Source organism: Triturus cristatus, chromosome 12 (genome assembly GCF_964204655.1).
Source record: "Triturus cristatus chromosome 12, aTriCri1.1, whole genome shotgun sequence".
NCBI classification, from domain to species: Eukaryota; Metazoa; Chordata; class Amphibia; order Caudata; family Salamandridae; genus Triturus; species Triturus cristatus.
Window position 1 is genome coordinate 236267184 of NC_140595.1, and position 26507 is coordinate 236293690.

The 26507-nt window shown below is 44.7% G+C and overlaps 1 protein-coding gene across 4 annotated transcripts in view; it reads left to right on the plus strand.

Annotated features, from left to right (window-relative positions):
- RIPOR1 (RHO family interacting cell polarization regulator 1) overlaps positions 1-26507 on the plus strand; it is a 1579345-nt gene that overhangs the window by 409951 nt on the left and 1142887 nt on the right. The window lies entirely within an intron of this gene.

The window sequence follows — 26507 nt, forward strand, 5'->3', positions numbered from 1 at the left end:
TTGGTTTAACTAGATCTTAACTCTTGTTAGAGGTTTCCGAATAATATAGTTGACTATAATACGCTAGCTGTAAATGCCACACTGCGTATTATCACTGACTTACCAATAAAGGTGCTGTCAGCAAAGGATCGCTATTGTTATAAGTTAATTTATTGAGATAATGACTCACCTAAAGTGCAGCGTTTCTTCCAGCTCGCTCACACTTGTTTAATCGCCAAACCTACTTTACTATCGTCTCTTCCGGCGTAAGTATTCTATCTTGACCTACTCTTGCGTGATTACGCGATTACGTCAATTGCTCAACTACCCGTTGTTGTGGTCGTCTATGGCTGCCATATTGGAATGTATATTTACATCAGTTGATAGTTGATTATCATCGCAATTAAGTTGTAATATATTGCGTATGTTTATAAATACTTAGCATAATTGTAAACCCTATAACATAGTATCAAATTTGCTATATTATATGAAATAATTTTCTAGACTATTACTGACTAGACTATGGCATATCCGCTACCTATAGCTAATCTCCTTGGTCGACTAACAAGTTGTGTTGTTATATCTTGCGATATAGGGCATTCTACCATAACCTAATCTACTATATAGATGCGATTATTTCACATCTAGCTCTGCAAGTTATTATTCTGATCAGTGATCGCCATATTGGTGTAAGTGTTAACATTAGCGGCTTACTGGTTTTTATAACTATCGGGCTCTGAGTATTACACTTATTTACCAGCATTTAACGTGAATATCAGCCTAATGTCGTAATATTAATTAATAAAGGCTGTTTAAACTTCAAGTTTACTAAAATTTACTTATTTCACAATAATGTTTACTTTCTTGTCTGTGGCATAAATTAACGTGATGGTACCGTGGTGCCATGTGGTACATCGTCTGTTATTATGATCATCTGTAATTACCATATAGAGATATAGATTTTCCTAATATGCTGGCTAATCAATATGTAAAAGATGCATGTTGGGTGCATGGTACCTTATATTTGAATGCTAATCTAAAATATAAGCTTACAATCTTTCATACATATTTAATTAATTCAAAATGGAGAGCTCTTGGGTAACATCTTATTATAAGTGTTCCTTTCAAGTAGTATTTGCGGTGCATTATGCATATATCGTTAATTGGGTTGCAATGGAGAACTGGTGAATGACATCTTACATCAAGCAGCAGATTGTTATAAAGTTTAATAAAGAGACTTGCATATATTTGGATATTTGATTGGTGGGGAAATTCTCTGCAGACAGTCTTTATTTGATTGCCTGATCCCAGGGTATCTCAAGATTAAGACCTTTGATTTTTTTGTTGGTTTTCTTCTGGGCCCATTTTTTCCCTGTGAACTAGCATTAATACTTGGAGTTTCCACCGTTAGAACTTTAGCGTCTTGTTGGTGGCCATGATCATGTTCAGTTAAGCCAACTTTACCTTCTACAATTCTGTCCGACATTGACTTGACCTCCGCCACCATAGACTTTACTATAGATGGTAGCTCTGAAATGTTATCAGTCATATGACCACAAGTGCATGCGATCAGTTGATTATCTTTGTCTGATTGTGCCTTATCAACCAGGTTTGAAAGGTGGAGTAACTTGGTTTCTATCCCGGCTACATAAAGAGCCAGTGTGTTTAACAAATCGACCTGGATGTTCAATTTGACTGAATGGTAATTAAGAGCGTTGGTGATGGTGTCCATTCTGCTAAGCAGACTACCACAGATTCCATTTTCTGGCTCTTTTTCAATTTCAATTTTTCAATTTCAATTTTCAAAAACTTTATTGCGACAATTAAGTCATAAAAGTATCAACATCATCATCTTGCATAGGTACAATTAGAACAAACCATAATAATCAATAAAATGTGTGCTTATGTGCCTAAGGCAATAATATACTCTACATTTTATGAACAAGATAGTATTGCCTATACATCCAAAAAAAAATAAAAACATTTCAATTTTCCCAGTATTAGTTAGTCCTCATCTTCTAAAAGCAATCTAGACACAAAAGATCCTTAACTGGGTGTATACTGTTTATTAATCGGTACCTAAACAGATAAATTAGAGGGCCTGTTCGATGGACTCTTTATTATTGATCTGTCTAGATCGTATTATCCAGGCCCACTTTATGTATTTCGCCATTGCTATAGCAATTTTCGGGCTCGGGTCTAAGCACAGAATTCTTAGAGCCTCCTCGTGCCTTCGGGTTCCTATTTGCCGACAGATGGGTAGTACCCATTTTTTCCGCGGCTGGACATAAAGGGGACAAAAAAACACAAAATGGTTCATAGTTTCAGTCATGTCCCCACACTTTGGGCACTTATCCTGGGATCCTTTGCCCCACTTTGATGTAAATATGCGGATCAAACCCCAGTACAATTCCTGTCTGGGGAAGACCTTAAAATCTAAAAATCTGGCCGTGAGATGAGATGTACTCCCCTTCACATGTGATTCCAACCCGATCATTTCCCAATATTTTACCTTTACAATTTCTTTTGAAGGAAAGACCGCGTTTAAGGGGTCATCCCACAGATTTCTCCACCCCAGTTTATATAGTAACATTTTTAAAGATCTCAACCAATCAATTTTTAGGAAGGGATCTTTTTCCATAATTTCCTTTAAGCCCAAAGCATAATGCTTAAGCTCCTCTGTTGTCCATATCCTGCGCCAATACAGCAAAGGACGCAAGTTGGCTGTGTCTGGTAGGGTTTTCAGACCAAGGTCCCAGAAGAGGGGCAGTAAAGGAGTACTTTGTGGCACTCCAACGATTTTACGGATAAACTCGCTCTCCACAATATTCAAACGTTTTGAATTATTACCATGCCCCCATAGCTCAGACCCATATAGAGACGAGCTACGGATCTTCATTGTATAGATCTCTAGAAGAGGGCCAATTGGTTGTGTCTGCGAGTTTTTAAATCTTTTTAAAAGGAAGCCTGTCTGCTGTTGGAACTTCAGTATTGATAAGTCCATTTGGCTTTTCCAACTCATGTTCTTTTGCAGCGTAACTCCCAAATAAGTGAAAGCCTCAACCTGTTCCAGAGGAGAGCCATTCATAAGAATTACTCCTTTAAAAGGTTTGTATGACCTGCATGGTTTAGGGCCATTAAGGACCATAAACTTAGTTTTGGCAACATTTATTTCCAGGCCTCGTAGCAAGCAAAACTCTTCAAAGCGCTGGAGAGTGATCTGCAGGCCACTCGGGGTTTTGGAGATCAACAGCGTATCATCCGCGAACATGAGGACTGGAACACGAGAACCAGCCATGGCCGGTGCATCAGAGGGGGCCCGGGACAGGAACTCGGCCACCCCATTCACGAAGAGGGAAAACAGGGTCGGTGCCAAGACGCAGCCCTGCCGAACTCCTCGCTCAACGGGGAATGGCTTCGTAACCTCGCCCTGCCGACCCCACCTGACCCTCGCAAAGTTGTCCTCATGCAAGCGAACTACTAGTGTCACCAACTCCGGTGCCATACCCAACTCCTCCAGTACTCGCCACAGCTTATCACGGGGCACTAGATCAAAGGCTGCCCGCAGATCAACGAACACTGCGTACAAAACCCCCCCCTCTAGGACCACTGTCCTCCAATATAGGACCATAAATCTAAAGACCTGATCTATGGTACTGGTCTTAGGGCGGAACCCAGCCTGGAGAGGGCTCAGAATGTTGCTAGCCTCCATCCAGGTCTGGATTTTGCCCAAGACCAGGCGTCCCATAATTTTTCGCATAGCGTCAATCAGACTAATGGGCCTATAGTTGCTAGCCAACGATTTGTCCCCTTTTTTATATATTGGGACAATTTCAGCACCTTTCCAGGAATGAGGAATGGCCATTCCCTGAGCTATGGCATTAGCTATAGAGGTAATGTATAGACGCCATCTTTGCCTATCGTGCAAAAATACGTCAGCAGGGATGCAGTCCATTCCTGGTGCACGTCCTTGTGCTATCGTATCCATGGCCCTATCAACCTCCTCAGGGCTAAAAACAGAGTTGTTAAAAAACACCTTTCCCTGAGAGGTCATATTTGCTTCCTCAGTGCCCTTTGCATATTGCGACTTAAAAAATTCTACCCAGGAGTTCTGAGGGACATGATTGTGCGGGCTATCAGTAATCTCACCCCTCTTCCATTTAAATATGTCCCAAAACTTTTTCTGATTTTTATCGATACATGCTGCCTTGAGCTCTTGCCATTCGCTCTCTTCCCACTCTTTTTTTGCTTTCCATTGGGTTCTTCTGTAAATATTGCGTGCTAATTTATCTTGCTTGGATCTTTTGTTTTAAGGGCAACGCCCAATTCTCCGCGAGCTTGTTTGCAGGGGGCGTTAAACCATTCCTCCTGTTTACTTCTAAAAACCTGATTCACTGAGAAAGGTCTACAAAAATAAGATTTAAGTTTAACAAATAAGTTTTCGTGTGCTTTCTCAGTTATAGCTAAAAGTTGGCTTGGAGTACCACCAACCATCATTGAAGTTAACGCTTCTTCAACATCAGACTCAATGCTATCTAATAGATCTGGATGCTCTGCTACTTTATGCCACTTAAGGTGGCGCTCATCATTTGTTAAGGTAGCTACTGGTCCTGTCACATCGGGAGCACAAATTATTCTATCTCCCAAACCCAAATTAAAAACAGCAACTAATTGATTGTGATCACTTTCAATTCGAGGCTTGACCACCATATCCACTAGGGTGTGCCACATCCTCAAATGAACTAAGAGGTAATCAATGTTACTTGCCCTGATACCATTATCATATGTTTTACTACTCTTCCTGTCAGATACAGTTCTGCCATTGGCTGCCCTTAATTGATTGCCCAGGCAAAACCCTTTAAAAAACAGAGCCGCCTCTGTCCACTTACTAACGGGTCTTGTCTCAAGCTGAGGAACACCCCATCTGAGGTCCTCCTCCTCAGTTGAGAGAAAATCCTGCGGGCCTAGTGGCTCAAAGGTCGTATTAAAATCTCCCGCTATCAGTGGAAATACGTCAACTGCTCTAGCTTCAACAAGAGTATCTAATGCTAGTGCCACATGTGGTTTTTTTCCGCCAGGTAAACCCCTAATGTACACATTATATATATCAATTTTGAAATTTGGCGGGAAGTTCAACCTAACTCCCATAATGTCATTATTCGAAATTGGGATAGGTTGGATGTTGCATTGTAAGCTCTGTTTGATCCAGATAGTTAAACCTCCCACTGGCCGGCCTTTACTCCTTTTCTCTGCTGGAACATAAAAATTCAAATAGCCCAGCATGAACACAGGTTCTATTGACCATGTCTCTTGAAAGAGGCAAACATCGTGCTCGCTAATGAAGTCTGACCAGAGAGACGATGATATTTTGGATCCCAAACCTGCCACATTCCAGGATAATAGCACCATATGTCTTGCAACATTGTTTATCCCTTCAGCAGTCTCAATATTTGATGCCAGGGGAGTAACAACACCATGAAGATAAGATAGAGTACGGCTTGTGAACCACATTCCCCCAACCCAGCAGTATTAGCTGGAAAACTAGATCCATCACCATTGTTATCCATTAGGATCCGCTCTCCTTGCCTTATATCCTCCTCTAACCCTGGGGCTGGGTATATCTTTTCATGGTTATCTTGACCACTTCTGCCATTTTGTCAATCGCAGTCCGCCAGCCCTGATAGGACATCGAATCTATTAATAGACCTTATATCCTTAAGAGTGCACCCATTTGATACAAATCCCCCTCGTGCTAACCCACCCAGGGGGAGAGATATGGGAGCATAAAAATAGGACAATGGCATAGTATTTATTTAGGATGGGGGTCCATCTTGGGGCCAAGAACAAATATAATCCACACAATGTCTGTCCCTAAAATTAATTATGATACAGTCCCCCTTTATAGACTTTGGTCTCCTACCAACCCAGTTTACTCTTCTGGCGAACAGAATTTCGGCGCACATATGAGCCGGCAATGGGCGTTTATTATTAAGCCAAAATGTGCATTTATTCTTTAAATCCGTGTATAATTCCCTTGTTCCGTTCGCCAGAGGTGGGACCCCTGTCAAAACCACCACATAAGGGGCTGCTTCGGGTGGGAGATGCATATCAATTAAACCTGTCGAGGACTGCAGTAAAGGTAGTGCAGGTCTAGGCTGCTTATCAACTCTTCCATCCCGAGAACAAGATGGCACTTCGCGTTGTGGGGGATTGTCAGCAGATAAGAGACTGTCTGCAGCTAAAATAGGATGAGTCACTTGGGGAGTGGGTAAATCATTATTTACAATACCACTTACAGGATTGGTATCAGGAGATTTAGACCTAAGGCCTGTACCTACCACACTAGGACAGCCCTTTCGGGGGCCAAGACCCTGTCTACCTCCCCCTGGATTTGCCATGGCAAGTGAAAGTTCCATACATACAAGCCTGCTCTCTATGGAACCCAACCTTTCATAAATGGGTTCACATAGAATCTTTAAAGTACTTTCCAGTTTATCCCAGAACGCTGAGTCTGTATCTTCCATAGACTTATTCCCCAAAAGCAGTGATCGAATTACCCTCATTTCAGCAGATATGGGTTTTGAGCAAGGAGCAATATCCTTTTTTGCGGCAGAAACAAGGTCTGGCTTGACATTTTTCCCAACGACTGTCCGTTGATTGCCCCTTCGTTTTTTAGTCAAACCTGGAGCTAATTGATGCTGTATAGAGCCCGCTTTTGTGTTACTTGCCGAGCGGGTCTTAATGTTTGACAACGGCTTCAGGATTGGTACCATTTCACTAACATTCAGTATGTCGACGGTTTCACTTAAGCTTTCAATCAGTACTGGAGGGCTTATCCTTATATCTTCATCGTGCATCTCTGCCAGAGGAGGTGTTGGACACAGTAAATCCGATGGTACAGACGGTCGATGCAATGGTGACCTTGCATTAACCATGCTCCCCAGGGAGGACCTCTTGTCGCAAATGGTGTCTAATGAGAGCCTTTTTTCTGTTAGTTCTATATCTTTGGCGAGTGCTGATTGCACCCGCACTAAAAAATTGTCTAAGGTCCCCATTAGAGCTCCCCCAGACAGTTGTGCAGTGGATCCATCCCTTTTAGCATGCTTGTCCATATTTAAAAAGTTGGGCAAGTACAAGACACAGAGAACAATCTAGGTAACAGGATCAGGGCTAAACCTTACCCACAATGGTCCACTTCTGAATCACGAGCGACGGGTATTAGAGAAAGGCCCCGTTCCGTTCTCAGCCGATCTCAGACGGGCCCGCCCTTGGCCCGGGCTTTGCCCGGCGCGCGCCCGCGCGCGTCCCTCGAAGCGGGGGCCGTGAGCAGTCTTATAGCGTGAGGGCAGGAGGGCGGGAGTACGGGAAGAGGACACAGCTGTTTCTAATCACGGGGCTGCTGGTCCTCGCAGTCCCTTGTTGCCTCTCTCCTTCAGCAGCAGTCGCTAGGGATTTTAACAGTATCCTTAATGGCAGCACTCCGTGGATGTTAAAATCAGCAGTTTTAAAAGAACACTCTGAAGCTCCTTCCACGAACGGCTCCCGCGAAGCGGGGGCCGTGAGCAGTCTTATAGCGTGAGGGCAGGAGGGCGGGAGTACGGGAAGAGGACACAGCTGTTTCTAATCACGGGGCTGCTGGTCCTCGCAGTCCCTTGTTGCCTCTCTCCTTCAGCAGCAGTCGCTAGGGATTTTAATAGTATCCCCAATGGCAGCACTCCGTGGATGTTAAAATCAGCAGTTTTAAAAGAACACTCTGAAGCTCCTTCCACGAACGGCACCCGCGAAGCTGGGGCCGTGAGCAGTCTTATAGCGTGAGGGCAGGAGGGCGGGAGTACGGGAAGAGGACACAGCTGTTTCTAATCACGGGGCTGCTGGTCCTCGCAGTCCCTTGTTGCCTCTCTCCTTCAGCAGCAGTCGCTAGGGATTTTAACAGTATCCCCAATGGCAGCACTCCGTGGATGTTAAAATCAGCAGTTTTAAAAGAACACTCTGAAGCTCCTTCCACGAACGGCTCCCGCGAAGCGGGGGCCGTGAGCAGTCTTATAGCGTGAGGGCAGGAGGGCGGGAGTACGGGAAGAGGACACAGCTGTTTCTAATCACGGGGCTGCTGGTCCTCGCAGTCCCTTGTTGCCTCTCTCCTTCAGCAGCAGTCGCTAGGGATTTTAACAGTATCCCCAATGGCAGCACTCCGTGGATGTTAAAATCAGCAGTTTTAAAAGAACACTCTGAAGCTCCTTCCACGAACGGCACCCCTGGCTCTTTTAGTTTTACCTCTCGGGCGCAAGCGACATCCCGAATGTTTTCATCATATTTGGCTAATAGTGATAAGTCTGCGGAATTGAGAGGATTGATCAGAGAATCAGCTTGCTCGACCTTGCTTTTACCATTCGTAATATGCGCATTCTCTATGGAAAGATTATTTTGGGCCAAAGTCTGCTTGTGGTTGTTATTATTAAGGCCAGTTTCCATGTTTAGGATAGAAGTATCCATTTTAATTACATCCCTACTGACTTTTAGGCTTGAAGAGGCTTCCGGTACCAAAATTTGGCGACCACCAACAATGCCTTGAATGGAAAGGACAAGAGAAGATATCCGAATAGGGGAAGACATAAAGACCTCATCGCTTGAGTTGTGGTCAGGACTGGATGATATATTAATCACGGAATTGTTTCATGTTTTGACTAATAGCCTGATGTAATCGTGAAGTTAAACTTGCATTAGGAGCTATTGCTGGCTTTCTCTCCAAAATTGATGATGATGAAAGATCGGGATTTATTGCACCTCCGTGTCCACTGGGTGGGCTAGGCTGCTGTGATCCACCAATACTTGCACTAGGGACGTGGACCTAAACTTTTACCAGAAGTGAGAAATTACTTTTTGCTGTTGAAAAGGCCACATTGTCGCTTGTAGGTGAGGTACATGGTCTATTATCGGCTAATAAGCAATTAGTGATCACTTCCTTATTCCTGAAAAAACATAGGTCGGTATCAGGCGTGCAGTCCGGATTACATCTGAAGCTTTGCGTTATTGCAGTTTTATTTGTAAATGTTTGAGCTCCATCTATTCCAATGGCTTTAGTGCCTTTTCCATGTTCTTTATTTTCCTTTTCCGTTCTTTTTTTAACATATCCTGTAATGGTTGGTTGGCTACTCCCACTAGGATTTCTTTGGTATTGGGCATCCTCAAGAGAAGTTAAAGATAGTGCTACTAGATTAACTGGTTCCTGATCTATATCTCCTGCAGGAATACTTAGACTGCTATGCAGGGTTATTTCTCCATTTTCTCAATTCTTTCTCCGCTGTTTTATTTGGGGTCGAGGCAATGTCCCACGCAACCGGCCAGACATCATTGCGCTAGGAGCTCAGAGGAATTTATGTTTTGGACCAATTTTAGGCTTTGGACGAGTGCAAATCCGCTCCACTTCCTTCACTTCCTTCAATTTGAGATCCCTCATCTTTCCCTTCCTCCTCCTCCGGAACCGCATTTATAGGGCCCAACCTTATATGGCTTTGAAAATGTATTAATTTTTTCTCTTAAGCACGCCGGTTTCCTGGAGTATTCCAGCTCTAAAGCTCTTCAGATGGAGCATGGGAATTGTGCACCAATTACAACATGCAGTTAAATGCAATGGTGAAAAAGTGAAAAGTGGAGAAGAAAATGCACATTGCAGGAGCGAGAGTGGACCAATCTGGATGCACAAGCCGCACTGGACTAACACCATCCGCCTCCGCACGAACAGAAAGGACCGTGGCTCTAGCCACCACTCACCTGCCTGTTTGCTGGGCGTAGCTGTAGAGATTACCACGACAATCAGGGCTAAAATGAGCTCCACTGAGCACCAGCACGACACCAGCACCAAAGCAGCACAAAAGCAGTCCGGGCAATCAGGGCAGCGCCACGCAGCACCCCAGGTCTCAATATCGCCGGGCACGGCACCAGCACCAAAAGTGGTCAGGGGCAGCGCTGCACTCCTGCTACACTCCCGCTGCCCTCTCGCAGTTTGCCCCACGATAGTTTGCCCGTCCGGCCGAGCCTCTGCTGCGCAGTGTTAGAGTAATCCGGGACTCCGAACTCCTTGCGAATCCTCCTTGCACGTCCTCCTCCTTTCACCAATTGCCGTGTGAGTGCATGAGTAAGTTACTGATGTGGAACAGAGCAAAGAGCATATTTGTGTAATAGAGCATATTTATTCTATCTGACCAAACCATTTGCCCCAGACCTTATGATGTTTAGCCGGGCATCCTCATGGCTTGGTACAGAGGTTTCGCCGCACACCAGTCCACCCCCCTTCGCCACTTGGTTATACTAGGCGGGATAGGGTTTTTCCAGTTGGAAGCTGTTAGGGAAACACTTTCACCCTCCCAGGAGCAAATGAATGAAACTCACCAGACACCGCAGGTTGCTCAGAAACAGAGTAAAAAGTATTTATTGGTACAAAATGCATGCATTATCATTGCTGCTCAGCAAGGAAGAAGTCAGGTCTCCTGCCTTAGGGACTCTGAGACTGCTTCTTCCCAGAGTGACTTGTTTCTGGGTGTTATATGCATTTTGGTAATGCCATGTTAGCTGAACTAGAATAAGGCACCAAGCCAAATATTGCTAACAGGGATGTGCAAGATCTGCACCATGCCAATTATAAACAGCTAGATATGGGCAGACCAGAAAAGGCTGGCTCAGCCCTGTGTAAGCAAATTGCACAGCCAGATAAGGAAACTATCATGAAGTCAGGACAAGCAAAGTGACCTCTAAGGTGGTTCAGAATAGTTGTTGAAGCTTGTCTAGTCAAGGCCAGATAGGAAGCCCTTTGGCCCTCCGGGCCTCATGTTAGTGTGCTATATCTAAGCAGGATATTTTTGTAGTGCCTACATATGAATTTATATGGATATATATATATATTTTTTCTTCAACAGCAGCAATGTCTCTTTTAGCCACCACCATGCCTGTGTTAAAGAATAGCTTATCAGCTCTGGACCCATTTGGCCCATCTATGATCCCCAGGAGCCTGTTTAGAGGACTGTGTGGGAACTCCCAACCCAGGATCTCAGTGAGTTCCCTTTACAAGGTTTCCCAATAATGCATAGGAGGGGGCAGGTCCACACCATGTGAAAGAAGGCTGCCTGGTCTTGCTTGCAGCGAGTGCAGGATGCATTCGGCTTCAAGTCAGCACTATGAAGGCGTTTTGAGGTCAAGTAGGCAGCATATAGGTAGTACAGTTGGACCATACGGAGCCTGGCTGAGGTGGTGACTGTTTTAGCCGCCATCAATGCATCCCTCCAAATTTCTTCCTCAAGGGGTCCCACCCAGCCCTCCCATTGACTCTTGAGCCGGTCCAGTGTGGTTAGAGTATTGTTGGTTATGGAACGATAGATACATGAGATTCCTCCCTTCCCCAGATTTCCCATCACGGTTTGTGCCTCGGGAGGGCTGTATTCTGGCAGTGTTGTGCTGTTCGGTATGTGTGTGTGGAGGGCGTGGCGTAATTGCCAATATCTGTAGAATTGTGATGAATGCTGGGAGTATCGGGCCCGCAGATCATGGAGAGTGCGCATATGGTCGCCGGCCCAAACATCTCCCAACTGAGAGAACTAATCGGGTCCCACGCCCGGAACCCCTCCAATTCACAAACTTCTCTGAGCCAGGTGCCATGCCAGAGCGATGTGCTTTGTGTCAGTTTGTTCGTCCACTGGGTATGGCGCAAGGAAGCGCGCCAGGCCAGGAGAACTGCTTGTGTCACCACAGGCAGAGTTCTGGGTATAGGCCCTTCGTACATCATTGCCTGGATCCTGGGAAGGCCCAGGTCGCTCAGTTCGATTTTCTACGCAGGGTCAGACCAGCCCCCATTAAACCAGTCATGCAGTGTGAGTAGGCAAGTTGCCAGGTAGTACAGATATAGAATGGTCATGCCCATGCCTCCTTCAAAGGGTGGGATCTGGCATTGGGATAAGGCCATTCGAGGTCTCTGACTATCTCAAAGAAATTTAGGGGCTAGACTGTCCAGTTTTTTTAACCAAGTCCGTGTCCAAAGGAGCACAACACCTGGAGGCAGTGGGGGCCCGACTGAGCCGGTTCCGCAAGGAAGAGCAAGACATCATCCGCATATAAGGTGATTTTATCTTCCTCGGAGTCTTCCCACTTCCATCCCTGAATTTGGGCATCAGACCGAATGAGGCATGCCAGGGGCTCCATCACCATGGCGAAGAGGAGGGGCGAGAGGGGGAAACCCTGCCTCATTCCCCTCCTAATGGGGGAACATCTCCGAAAGTGCCCCACCGATGAGCACCCACGCTTGAGGTCGAGAGTACAAGACCTTAACCAGGTTGCAGATATGTTGGCCCAGACCCATTTCGACCAGTATATCCTCCAACTATTGCCAAAATATGGAGTCAAAGGCCCTCTCAAAATCAATTAGGAGAAGTGCTAGATATGGAGTTAATAAGTGATGATTTGCTAGGGCCAGGTGCGGCATCAAAAGAAGTGCCTAGTCCCCCGAGGTGGCATAAATCCACATTGGTCATGATGGATCAGTTTGGTGAGGTAGGGTCTCAGTTGGTGGGCCAGGACAGATGCAAATATTTTAACGTCTGTGTTTATGAGATAGATTGGGAGATATTCTGCACAGTTTGACGAGGGTGGCTGTGTTTTAGGAATGACAACGATGGTAGCAGCATCTGTTTCTGGGGGATATGAGCCCATCTCTGCAGCTTCAGCAAATAAGTCAGAGAGGTGTGGGACGAGTATCTCCCGGAAGGCGGCGTAGTACTCTTGTGGGAGACCGTCGGGGCCTGGAGTTTTACCCGATGCGGTATGCGATATGGCATCATTGATTTCTTCTAGGGTAATGGGGAGGTCAACTTCGGCTGATTCAGCTGCATTGAGGTGGGGGAGGCAGAGGCATTCCAAGTTGATCAATTCCGAGAGGGAAACTTCAGGGTGTTGCGCTGAGTAGAGCTTACAGTAATAGGTGGCAAAGATATAGGCCATTGCTGGGGGAGAGCGATGGATGAGGTCCTCCGAATCCCTGAGCTCCGGGATTATGCGGTTGGCCATGGGTTATGTGGCTAGTCTATGTAGAATCTTCCCGTTCTTATCCCCCAACTGTATACGCTAGCTACAGAGAATCCCCATAATAACTTGGCGGATTCCATGGAGATTTGTTTGATTTCATCCCTCAAGTGCGCGAGCTGCCTCGTCGTCCTGGTCTCCAGGGGGACGCTTCTCGAGGAGGGTCGCCTGGGCTTCCAGGAGGTTAATCTGGCTGTCGTGGGCTAGACGTTTCAGTTTGCCTTTGTCGAAGCCACTAATGGTGGCTTGGGTTGCCTCCCACAGGGTACCTGGAGAGGAGACGGAGCCGTTTTTGATGAGAAAGTATTGCTGAAGCTCTGCTTTCTTAAAGTCTTTGTCCTGGAGGAACCATACGTTCATCCTCCATGTCGGACGGAGTATGTCGGGGGGGTCACCCACATTCAGGAGCAGGGGTAAGTGATCTGAGATGCCCCTGGGAAAGATAGTGATGTCTCTGATCTTCTGACAGTCAAGAATGGGCATGAAAATGCTGTCGATTTGTGCATGAGTGTGGTGCGCTGCAGAGTCAATTGTTTGCTGTGGGGATGCCAAGTTCTCCAGATGTCCAGGGTACTAGCCCAGTTTGCTAAGTGCTCAACGTGTACGGTCCTCGTGATGGAGGGTGTGCCTGTGGAATCAAGGTCTGGGTGCATAACCGCATTGAAGTCGCCTTCGTCCACTGGCATGCCCAGGGGTAGAGAAGCAATAAGATCAGCAGTACGCTTCAAGGTCAGTGTGAGCGTAGAGAGAGGAGAGTATATGGAGACTAAGTTAAGGGCATTCCCTCCTATTGTTCGACTCAGAGCCACGAAACATCCCTGAGGGTCGCTAGTGGCCTGTGTGAGTACGAAGGGGAGACTGCGCCACAGGAAAATTGCCCCACCTCGTGATCCCTGGGTAAACCCTGTGTGTCAAATTCTGTCATAGCCATATCTTGCGAGAAAGGGACAGTTATTGCCCATGAGGTGGGTCTCTTGAAGCAGGAGTATGTCGGACGCCTGACATAGGGCATATCGCAGGACTGCCGTCCGTTTGACCCTGTCGAGCAGCCCATTAAAATTCCATGATAGTATTCGGAGGGGATCTCCGCTATTTCGTGTATATGTGACGGTGGGTGTGGGTGAATCTGGAGGCCTGTGGGGCCTAGGCTGGATGTCAGAATGGTTGGGGGATGCTCTAGCTGCAAGGCGATAATTGTGGTGCCGTCTTGTGAAGAGATAAAGTTTTAGATGGAGCTTGCAATACAGGGATATTAAAGAGTACTAAAAGACTTATTAATGTAAGTAAGCCGGGGAATGTGAGAACGTGATCCAATTTAAGGCAATCTGAAATAATCAGTTTCGTAAGACGTGTTTCCTTTTTGAACCAAATAGAAAACCAAAGTAATAAAGGTTTCAGTAAAAGCAGGTTCTCCAGGTATTGCAAATCAACTTCCTTGTGAACAATCAGGGATGAGGCCGAGGTAGGTAGACATAACAGACATATAAGGGATACATTTTCTTCTGTGTGAAGGAGTATAACCCCAAAATCCTTCCATGAAGGTAGTAGTAGACACTCCTTTGGCCTTAAAATGTCTACCATCTCCTTAACAGGTCGACTACCTAATGTTTGGGAAAATCTAAAAATCCCATGACAAGTTCTACTCATCTTTGATCTAGCGTTCAGAACCTGCTGAGTACAGACCCCTTTACTTGAGAATACGATCCCTAAATAACAGAAAGAAGTTACTTTGGCTATCAGGGAACCCCTGATAAAAAAAACTAAATTTTTCCCGCATACCATGGTTTAAGTTTTTGTTTTGTTAACCACCATCTTCTTTGAATTAATAAATTCCCCAAATGCTTTCATCAGCTTCTGCAGGCCAATGGATGTCCTACATAGTAAAATTGCATCGTCGGCGTATAGCAGCACAGGGACAGGGCAGCCGGTGACATTAGGTGCATTGGTCTGCACGACCTGAAGGGTGTTCTCAATCCCATTAATACAGAGCGAGAATAAAAGAGGGGCCAATACACACCTGTCTAACTCTCCTTCCTACTCTAAACGGGAAGAGCATTTGCCTCGGGGGGCCATACCGAACCATTGAAGATAAATTCCCATACAACAGCGCTAAGAAGCAGATAATCTCTGCAGGGGAACCAAGGGAAACCAAGGGAAATCAAGGTTAACCAAAGAATGGAATGGTTGACCAGGTCAAATGCACTGGTTAAATCTACTAAACAAAGATAAAGAGATCCTGTCTTAGGCAAAGTATATTTTCCGATTAGCAATTCCAAATTCACACATTGCTCTACTACTACTATCCCGAGGCCCTTCTTAAATCCAAACTGTGCTTCTGATAAAAACGAATTATCCTGAGCCTAGTCGTCTAATCTCTCTAGTAGAATCTTGCTCATTAATTTTACTGATGAGTCTACGAAGGAGCTGGGGTGATTACACCTGGGATCTAACACGTCACCCTTCTTGAAAATGTGTATTATTGTTGAAACAGCCCAGGTAGGGGGGATCATATGTTCCGCAGCTGCATTACACACCCAAGCCAAGATGGGGCCCCATAAATCCAAAACTGTTTTGAATCCATCTACTGGTACCCCATCTGGGCCTGGTGTTTTCCAGCTGCTCTCTGATGTAAGGCAAGGTGGGCCTCCTCGAGGGTAATGTTTAAAGGGAGGGGATTCCTGCTTAAATCCCTCTCACACATGGTTAAGCAGCTACTTACTGAATTAGAATCAAAAATTGCCGAAAAGTGCCACAGCAGACCATCCCACTTACAGACTAGAAAGGGAAACCATGGCAGTACGTACCTGCCTGCATTGTCTATATGGGGGACAAGGTAAGGGGAAGCTTCTCCCTGCTACCCAAGCCACGATAGAAGCGTGGGAGAGAGCAACAAGGGCAGTGGGATGGGATCGCAAACCTACTAAGCAGACGCCTCTTTGGCACTGCCCCTGGCTAAAAGAGATCCAAAAACTGAGGGGCTTCAAGGAATGGTACGCCATAGGTATCTCTACCATAGGCCACATCGTAGCCAAGGGTAAAGTCAAAAGCTTCCGCTTGCTGCAGTCAGACTTTGATTTGCATACCTCCCAGTTTTTCAAGTACGCACAACTCACTTACATATAGAACCTTAAATAACAATGCACCAGACAGGTTGGGCAGGTTAAAGGAGACCTGGGAACAGAACTTAGGTGCACTTGAGAACATAGATTGGGCAGCAGCCCTGATGCATCACAGGGAAGTGGCTGTTAAATCCCATCTCCGCCTCACCCTATACAAAATATTTCATAGAGTCTATTACGACAGGGCCAGACTTCACTGAATGGGCTGAGCCAGAGATCCTAATTGTCAGAGATGTGGCTATGAACAGGGAGATTTCTACCATACCATCTGGGACTGCACCGAGATACGGGCCTACTGGGAGAAGGTAGTGGGGTAATTGAGCAAGGTTCTAGAAACAACTATCCCCTTGGACCCTAAATTTATACTGTTGGGCATACCCGGCGATGTAGATCTGAGCCGACCGCACCTCATTTTTACTATGTTAGCTCTGGTGGTGGCGAAAAGAGACGTAGCACGAACGTGGGGGGCCACAACTGCTCCCCTGCTCCATGAGTGGAAAAAAGGGATGGCTATGTAACTGGCGGCGTAGTGGGCCACCTATAAGGCGAGGGGGTGGCCGAGGAAATTCCGCAGGGTGTGGGGCAAATGGAGGGCGTTATATGGTCTAGATGGGGGACTGGGGAATGGATAGCGGACCTTTGAGGGGCCCTTCCTTTAACCTCACAAATAAGGGTTGGCCCCCTAGCTTTCAAACATCCGAGAAGAGGAGCAACCCTGGGATACTACAATGGGGACATGTGAATAGGCAGAAATTGAGCGTTCAAGACGACCTGAGGGGCTGCGACATGGGATTGTACGACGCATGGTCAATATGTGTATGTCACTGTATGACTGTAACTGATTTTGTTGTGATTTCTTTTGTTTTTTGTATTTGGCAAAATATAAATTAAAACATTTTTTTTTTAAATTGCCGAAAAGTGGGTAATCCATGGTTCACAGGAAACAAAAGAAGTAAGCTACAATATTGAATCATTTTTTTAAAAACGTGTTATTAACCGTGTCCCAAAAGAGCTTAGTATCCTTCATTTCAGCCACTATAGTACGTTTGGACAAAGCCTCTTCCTGTAACACTTTCTTTCTGTTTGCTATGGCCAAGTTATAAGTTTTCCAAAGGAGCTTAATAGCCATAGGGTCCCTAGGGGAACAATTTAAGGCTGATTTCAAACTCTGCAGAGCCTGGGTACATGAACTGTCTACCCACCCATTGTTGCAAGATTTTGTGGCTCTCGGGTGTAGTGTGAGAAGTGAATTTATTGTACAGATAATCTGATTAAAACTACACAATAACTGTGTATGTTCACCCACCTCTCCCAGACAGTAGCCAAACTCAACTAGGTTCTTATTTACTACTTGACTGAGGACTCAACCAGAATTAATTCCTGCGTACTTAATGCGCACACTATTAGGCCTTACATGGGCAATATTAACTACACATACAGATTCTCCACTGTTAATATCCCAAAAGAAAAAAGGTTAAACTTTTGGCTTGCAGTCACTGACAGCAGTTGGAATTTTATTGGGAGAACAAACGTCACAAACTGTGTTAGAAATCGTGACATAATCAAAAGTTGTGCAGGCATTTCTGCCAATGATAGAAGGTATCTGTTCCATAACAACTAAGTGTTTAAAATCCAGCAGACAAAGATCATATTTAAAATGAATTAATTTAATCCATTCCCATAATCATTATGGGGTAAGTGTGAAATGCCATGTCCATCAGAGACAAAGTCCACATATATGTTTCCTGAAAGAAGACATGTCTGAATATTAAAATCATCTGCCAATATAAGGGTAATGTTTGACTTATTGGAGAGCAAAAAGACATACAATCCCACCTCAAGGGCATAAACCTCTTGGCTATGATTGTAATTGGTCTGCTGTTCCTAGTCTTTTGGATTGGTATAGTGACTGTCTTTTTCTTGCTCCTAAATGGACATTACCTCCCAGAATGCTCTGCAGTCCAACATTTAAACTTACAGCAGTTCCAGTTCCTGAAGGAATTGTTTGGGACAGTGTTTCCTATGATGTATATGGTCCTACTGAACTTTAAAAATACCAACATTTCTCTTAGTGATATCATCACCTCTTGTACTCTTTCTGATGATTGTGACTTTGAAACTGTAAACACTATGCTGTCTGTGTTAGAACAATGTGCTGCATTTTCAAATGATGAATTGTATGATGATGCATCTAATTTTGACACCATGTTTTGTTATCAACACTATGGTCACCGTTTCTTCTGTAAAGTGAGTATCCCACGTCAAGTTTCCACTTACCATCAATGGGAACATTGCCCAACACCGCCAAAAGGTAGTTCAACAACATTTGCATAGAAGTTTGCTTATTTTCCTCGGTTTAACACTTCAGACCCGACCTCTTAATACTATAAGCTTGCACCCACACCTGCAAAGAAAAATATGCTAACTAACACTAAGATAATATGCTCTGCTTCCTTTATTGCCCTGCTGTCTGTACATGGTTTTGACTTTTAGAATGACAGTATAGAGACAAAATCTGTCTGGGGGACTAAAGATTGGCAAGTTCAAGGAAATGAGACTATATTTAGAGCATGCCTCATAGAACATCAGATAATTTTCCTAAACGACACAGTGCAACAGACTTCCTATCTTGGACTAGCCAAGATCAAGGATTTGAACACACCTCACTTAAACACTTTGAGGGTTAGCAAAATTACACTCAACACAGTGAGGATACATTAGATGCCATGCTTCACAATGGTTCTTATAATTCATCAGACCCCAATTGGAAGATTTGGTGGGTTTGGCCTATCAACACAAATAGGTGTCAGTCAAGATTCCGGTGTACCACCGAAGGATTTAGTATCCATAGGCCCGATCAGCGCTATGTACAATCAGAACATTTGGGTGGTGACATCTTACAGTGTTGGGAAGTTTCGCCTAGAGTGGTTAAAGACCTCAACACTGTCCCCAGTGAAAAAACATTTATTCCTCTTGTCGGATGACATGGATGTTAGGGATTTTTTGTTAGTTCCCCAGAAGCAACGTCAGAGGCTCTTCTTGTATGCTATTTACAACGAAGTATGGACACTCTCCCAACAGGAGGCTGCTGAGAGATTGTGTGAGATAGATAGGATTAACCTAGAAAAAGCTTTGGGAGTGGTTGACAATGGTGTGACCACACTATCATCTGGAATGTATTTACTGGGCAACATTGTGTCTTCTGCTGTAGATATTATCGAATAGGATTTGTCTATTCTACAACATGGACAATCGCAATTGCGATCCATTCTATTATTAAGCTGGACGTTACAATCATTTCGTTCTGGTCACATTCCCTGGCGTTATATCACCAGTACAACTCTGTTTTCTACATACAATATAACGGAAAGACAGATGGTAATGGCATGAAGAAATAAAAAATATACTGTGTTACACAATGAAAAATTGGACCAAATCCTCTCACCTTGGCTGAGTCATCTTCCACAGAATGGTTAATCCATGGTTATATTACACTGCCAGTCACAACTTTCCAATTTCAATACTGTCTCCAGTATCAACAGGTAGGTAGATATGAAGCAGTAGGAGAATGATACATACAGGAATACTGGGAATTACCGTACAGATTTAGATGCAGGAATGGGGACATTGAAGTTTTTCTCAGTGTTTCAAACTGTGAAAGTGCCTTAAGTGGTTCCTTAGTTTGTAAGGATATTTTGCTTCATGGAGCCTGTAATGCTTGGATTGCTAACTTATCCTGTGATTTGAAAGGTTCCCCAGCTGCCGTGATTCATCCTTTGTTCGAGTGCTCTCAAATGGGAGCTATTTTGATGCTGAATGACGAAGGATGTTGTGAGGTGGTACCAGACATCGCATATCTAGTCACAGTGAGTTCCAGGGTTACTTGTATTGCAAATATTTTGTCCACTGATCCACACAGTTAGGGAGGCAATGCTATGGCCTTCATTGAATGTTTCCTTTATATGGTTTGATTCTCTGAGCAGACTGAAAGCCATGCTTTTGCAGAAGGATGTGGGCTTAATCTCAGCCCAACAGACCTCTGATCTCCAGGTTGCAAGCTCCTCATCTGAGATATAGGCACTAGTCGTATGAACTTCCCGCTACATTTTGGGGAAATGGTTAATTGTATCTTTAACATGTCTGATACGAGGGGGATCGTGCACCTATTTAAACGTATAGGTACTGGGCTATTGAGCACCTTTCAGAAAATATTCAGAGTTATTCCAGCATTCACGCACTCCATATTTGGAAGCGTTATTGGAGGGATTCCGCTGGTCCTACAATTTTGAGTGGGTATCCTGGTTTTATTTTTTCTGCTACGCAATGGACAGCCCAGTTCATTGAGAGATGGAAAAAGTATTGCTGGTGCAACGATGTCGTGAACGCATGGTACTCCATCTGGGCATACCTCGGCTTTGGGAGCTTTATGAGCATTGGTTCCTATCATTCAGACCAGTCTGGATTGACTGCATCATGCCTGTGTTCCGCTGCCTATTCTGTGGATTTGAATGCGTGTTGGACCTGTGTCTGACATTTCCATCGGTTGCGCCACCGGATGTAGCCGTACTACTAGACTACTTAAAGGCCCATGTGTATCGTCCTCAGCGTATTCCCATGTTGATGACAGCATTCTTAGAGCCTCCACAGTATGCTTCAGCTCCTGTTGGAATGGACAACAGCATTACAAAAGGCTCATAGGTATCAAATGTTTCCTCAGATGCTGCTGTGGGAACTGAAGAAAATCTAACAACTAACAGGAGGTGCTCAGTCTGATCATGAAGAACAGACAGCCACTGACTGCTGTGAAGAATGCTTAGAAACCTCTTCAGATAATTTGAACATCAACAAGCAAGAGCTAAGAGTCCATCAGCCCACCCTTACTGGCGGAGCTTCGTCATCTGGGCCTCTAGGAGATCTAGATCTAGGGCCACAGTCTTGAGCCACCTGGACCTGCTGGGTACCTGACCTGACGTTCCTTAGAAGGGCTCTTGCCAAGGTGTATGTTCAAACCATATGAACTCTAGTGACGTGCAGTGCTCTAGTGTAAGTGAAAATTAAAAATGGCTACCTGGGCAAAACATAAATTTATTAACAATTGTCCAAGTGTCATACTTAAAAGAACCTAATAGTCTGGAAAAAAATTTGACTATTTCCTGGCTAAGTTTATAGCGGTCGACATGTTTCGAGATGGAGGCACCTCCCAGACAGCTCGTAGTCTGGTCAGAAGTACCGACGGACAGAGCAGTGCCTCCATCTCCGAGCAGTCAGCCGGGTGAGGTGAGGTTTTTCTCCCACATAAAGCTGGGAAAGAAGAGGTAGTTCTTACCTTCAAGCACGAGGTTCGCTTGTACTGGTCGGGTGGCAATTGCCACATACTTACCTGAATATTATACCTCCTTTTGGGTATTGTTTCACACTATTGTTTGCACGAATTGTGTTTAGGTCCTGAAGAAAGCCGGGTCAACTGACCAATTCGGCTGAAACATGTCGACCGCTATAGACAGAGGCAGACGGAGACAGGGAGGGAGATGGAGAGAGAGGGGGGATAGGGAGGGAGCGAGGGAGACAGAGAGAGAGGGAGGGAGACAGAGAGAGAGGGAGGGAGACAGAGAGAGAGAGAGAGGGAGGGAGACAGAAAGAAAGGGGGAGAAACACAGTGAGTGAGACAGAGGGAGAAAGAGAGAGATAGAGGGAGGGAGTGAGAGAGGGAGGGAGACAGACAGAGACAGACAAGAGGGAGACAGAGGGAGGGAGACAGAGAGGGAGGGAGACAGAGAGGGAGGGAGACAGAGAGGGAGGGAGACAGGGAGGGAGACAGAGAGGGACGGAGACAGAGAGAGAGGGAGGGAGACGGAGAGAGAGAGGGAGGGAGATGGAGAGAGAGAGGGAGGGAGACAGAGTGAGAGAGCGATAGATAGAGAGAGAGATGTGTGAACCCAGAGTCTTGTGGCTCAGTGGACGAAGGTGTCCGCTGCAGGGGCCTGTGTTCAACCTCATGGTCATAGTTTGTTTTTGCTCTAGCCCCTCCCCCTCCTCCACTGCCCCCGCCCCCACTGGTGCGGCCTTCAGACACAAACCACACTGTAAATGTGGCCCCCGAGAGAAAGTTTGTGAGTACCCATGGTATGAAGAACCATACCTTCACTAGATAGACAAAGGAGACGCTGACACTGGGTCCTGCATGCTGAAACTTCAACACACAGCGGTCTGACATCTCTTGCGGGGTGTCCAACTCTAGACCAAGACAGGTTCTTCGTTCACTCCCGTAGGGTCCGTGTAGTAGGAGTACGCTTGATTATTGTCATGTATGTATGCCTGCATACATTCATTGTTTTAGCACCATTGTAGGATTGTACCTTTTATTTACTCTGTTGGTGCTTGTAATCTTTTACATTTGCTTCTGTCTAACGATTGTCGCAGCAAACATGTTTTATACTAGAATGACGCTGGTTCAATAAATACTTATTGAAATTGTCCCCAACGTTTATTCTGTGTGTCTCTTGAGACCAAGTGAGCGTGAGTGACTGAGCGAAAACTACTGTATTGTTTCCACGATCCCTGACAGATCAAGGGTTGTCATGTTCGATGGTTGCCAGACACTCTTCGCTCCTTGGTAAGGTTAGAGTGCTTATGGTGGCACTGTGAGCTTGCTGGTCTAAAGGCTAACATATCCTTTGGGGGTGTCCAGAACCAGTCTTGGCACCAAGCCGTTAGTTTATGTCAACTACAAACATGTAGATTCTATGTATCTTTAGGAACTACACAACATTTTTGTCAATTAAGGTAATCATATATTGGACAGTGGCAGTCAGAAGAGCAGTATGCTTGTTCAATTTGCGATAATCACCGATCATGTGCTAACTATTATCACTTTTTGCACAGGCCATACAGGGTTAATCCAGGCAGTAGTGATTGGAATCTCCAACCCTGCCGCTATCAAATTTTGTATGGTCTCGCTGATCTCCTCATGCCCTCCTGAAATTCTGTACTGTTTCATATCAATCATCTTAGTAGCTTGGGGCACCTTCACTGGAGGAATCCTTAAATGAGCCACTCTTGTGGTGGCAACTGAGATGTGCCATTTTGATGCAAACTGATAACACCCATCCTCTAAATACAGAGTAATGCCTTTTAAGATGTTTATTCCAATGATGTACTCAAGAATGGGCACTATCAAAACAGTGTATTCTCTTTTTGGGAGACTCCAAATGCTCATATAGACTGCAGTTTGTACTGCTGGTGATTCCTTTCCACTGAAACTTGTAATTGTAAAATACTGTCCTTTGAACTTTTTTCGATTTCCATGTATTAAAGAAGACTCTGTTCCGGTATCCACTAGGGCTTGCACATTTTGGATGTTCCCATTCTTCCAATAAATCTCAACCCTAACATGGGATCTGTTATCCTTTCGAGCCCACCCATGTATCGGAGCTTGGCCACTTCCCTAATCTAAATTCGCCCTGCACACTTTTGCCCATGTCAAATCCGGATAAACTCTCTGATAATCTTCAGGAAATTCCTCACCCCTGTCCCCACTGCTGCTCTTGTCCTCGTCTGCCTAGTCATAACTCGTACCGACCCCCATCAGACAGGGCTATCTCTCTTTTTCCCTGTGGGGTGCTCTCTCTCTCTCTGTCCTTCTCTTCTCTCTCCTCCTTCACCTTTGACTCCACCTGTTTCAGATTCACCTGCTTATTATCCTTCTTATTCACCTTTCTACTTCCTTCCTTCTTATCCAGCCCTTGCCTCCGATACATCTCTCACATACTCAATGCCATCAATTTCTTTCCTTGACAACCCATTTTCCAACAATTTCAACAATACCATAGGCATGACCCTCCTGGACACTCTAATATTATCAGTATGAGTTTCAGACCAGGAGGACCTCTGTCTTGTTCCACTCCCCCAACTCACACAATGATGTACTGCCACAATCACCTCAGACTAGGAATTGCCTGTTTGATTAATTAACAACATCATTATAACTTGTTTGTAGGCTGGGGGAGCTGAGCAAATTATCTTATTTCACACTGATGTATTTCGCAATCTATTCATCAAATCACGAGAGCACCCATGAAAATTGCAATCTTCATTACATCCTTTGGATTGCAACCCTCAGTGTAAACCATGGCTTATCAGTTGGTGGCCAATCAGACTCAGTTGGGTATTTGTGTGAACGTCCTTCTGCTGCTAACCCAAGTGAAGTGGTCTGCGCACTTCCCTCAAAATTCCTAAACTCATCTTGTGCAACAGGATCATTGCTTAGTATACAAAACTTCGCCGCATCTCCATGATGTAAATGCACTCCCTGTGCCACTAAATCAAACAAGCGCACCATTCATGCAATAAGTGTTTCACTCAACGTCTGTCGGAATCTGTCTATGATATCACTAAGCTCCTGCTGTGTGAAATTCTCCAAGGAATTCAGCATGAGCCTCTGTGGATTTTGTGGATGTTGCTATAACTTTTGCTTGTAAATTGGCTGTGCCCAGGTGGTCGTCCGACCCTCCGTCTCATTCTGACTAATATCTTGAAAACACTCTTCCCCCAGAGTCTGACGAAAACTCTGATGAATCCCATATGTTACCATCCAACTCCACTCGGTTCCAATTTAAATCAACTTTAGCAATAGCTAAATGCACCTTTCTCTTGTTATCCCTTCCTCTCCGCTTTTGCCACTTATATTGTGCTACACGTATCGCCACTTTTTCTGCCAGAAGTTGATACGTTTCCAACTCACCCCCTCGGGTATTCGTGCTCTAAATAAGTGCATGTAACAAATGTAATATAGGTATAATGGCTTCTTGCATCTCCATAGTCCCCCATGCAATATTGCACATGTGCCCCTTGCAGGAATGCCTCTCAGCACAAATGTCACAAGCAAAGGCTCACATACAGGATCTAGTGTTGGTAAAGGCCAGTACCCATCACTCTCTGCAGTGGTGGAACAGCCAAAATCTGTTGCAGGGCAGGTCTTTTATAGGCTCCATTCCACAACTGACCATTACCATGTCTGCATACCTCTTTGGCTTGGGGGCACGTCTACACCACATGACTGTTCATGGACTGTGGTCACCCCAGCAACGGAGGTTCCACATCAACTACCTAGAACTTAGCTCTTAAAGCCTTCTTTCAGAACAATCAAGGCAAAGTAGTGCTTGTAAAAATGGACAGCATGACTTCCATGTATTACCTACAGAAACAGGGCAGCACTCATTCACCACAGCTCTCAGCACTGGTTCAAATAATTTGGTATTGTGTGGTTTACCATTAAACTCACCCCCTGGTAGAGTTTTTTGCCAGGATTGAACAACTACTTTGCAGAGCTATTCAGCAGGACACATCAACAAGTCCACACTTCGAAACTCCCACCCCAAATCCTAGAGCAGTAGTTCCAAAAACAGACCTGCTTGACACACACGAAAATGCAAAATGCCAAAACTTCACCTCTAAGTTCCCTCATCCGCAATCCATGGGCAATGCTCTATGGATGAACTGGTCAGAGATATTTGCCTTTGCTCTTCCTCCTCTGCCAGTCCTTCCTTTTTTTATTTATTTTTTATTTTTGAAAACTCAAAGCATTACAATTCATCCTTATACATAAATCCTATCATTCATTTAATTTCTTCTACATACCATTTACACAATAGTTAACAATATTAAGAACCATTTAAGAACAATTAGCAAGTACATTTCAATTGATTTCAAAAGTACAGTATAGTATATAAATAAATAAATACCACTCTTTAATTCAAAGTATCCTGTCTCTTATTCATTCTTATTAAGGGTAGCTTTTTTTAAAATAAATTATTAATTCTATTTTCATAGCCATTGGCCTAAATGATCTGCTATTTAATTCATATTTGCTTTCCACTCAATAATCGGAGACCTGATCTTTTTCCCTAACCTCCTCGCCCGGCTTCCCGTACATTCATAGAAGGGCATCTCTTGTTTATATACCGCAAGCAGCCTGGCTAGCCAGGCTTGAAACAGAGGAGGTTCCACATCCTTCCACCTAGCTGCCATTAATAGCCTTGCAACAGCTATCGAGACAAATGTAAAATAGGAGTGTGTTAAGTCCATACTGCTGTCATACCCCATGATCATTAATGTTGGGCTAATTTTAATCCTAGTCCCAAATATTCCTTCCCAAAATAATTCTATCTCATCTTTCAGGGGCATTAGCCTAATACATTCATAAAACATATGGATCAAGGTAGCTGGGCCTTCCGAGCATCTAGGGCATTTGTCATCTATTCTTTTTCCCCATTCAAAGAGTTTAGCCGGTGTAAAATATCAATTAAATATTGTTTTAAGTGTTGCACTCTCAGGTTTGTCAATAAAAAA